This window comes from Sinocyclocheilus rhinocerous, unplaced genomic scaffold (genome assembly GCF_001515625.1).
Source record: "Sinocyclocheilus rhinocerous isolate Xijiao unplaced genomic scaffold, SAMN03320098_v1.1 scaffold851, whole genome shotgun sequence".
Classification (NCBI taxonomy): domain Eukaryota; kingdom Metazoa; phylum Chordata; class Actinopteri; order Cypriniformes; family Cyprinidae; genus Sinocyclocheilus; species Sinocyclocheilus rhinocerous.
In genome coordinates this window covers 1,044,693-1,045,001 of record NW_015624573.1, presented here as the reverse complement: position 1 = coordinate 1,045,001, position 309 = coordinate 1,044,693, and positions in this window count along the sequence as shown.

The following is a 309-nucleotide window of genomic DNA, read 5'->3' as shown; positions in this document are numbered from 1 at the left end:
ATAATCGGAAAATGGTCATGCAAAGAACAATCTTTGATAAGTAAAAATGTAAACTATTCAAAAAAGAAAGTGAGAGAGGGGCTATTCTAAAAAAATGAGGAGAGAGGGGAAAACATGAGTTAGAGAGTCAGTAAAATTCCAAGCTATCAGGTTTTTACTAAAGCTGATGATGGAGTGGAAGTTGTGAAACAGCATGTGGACCGGGCACATGGAGCAGATAAAATCACAGCGTCATCGTCCCCACAGATTTTAGGTTAGTTTGATTAACAAGTTAACAACTTGATGGATGTATATTGCTTTTTGTGTTTG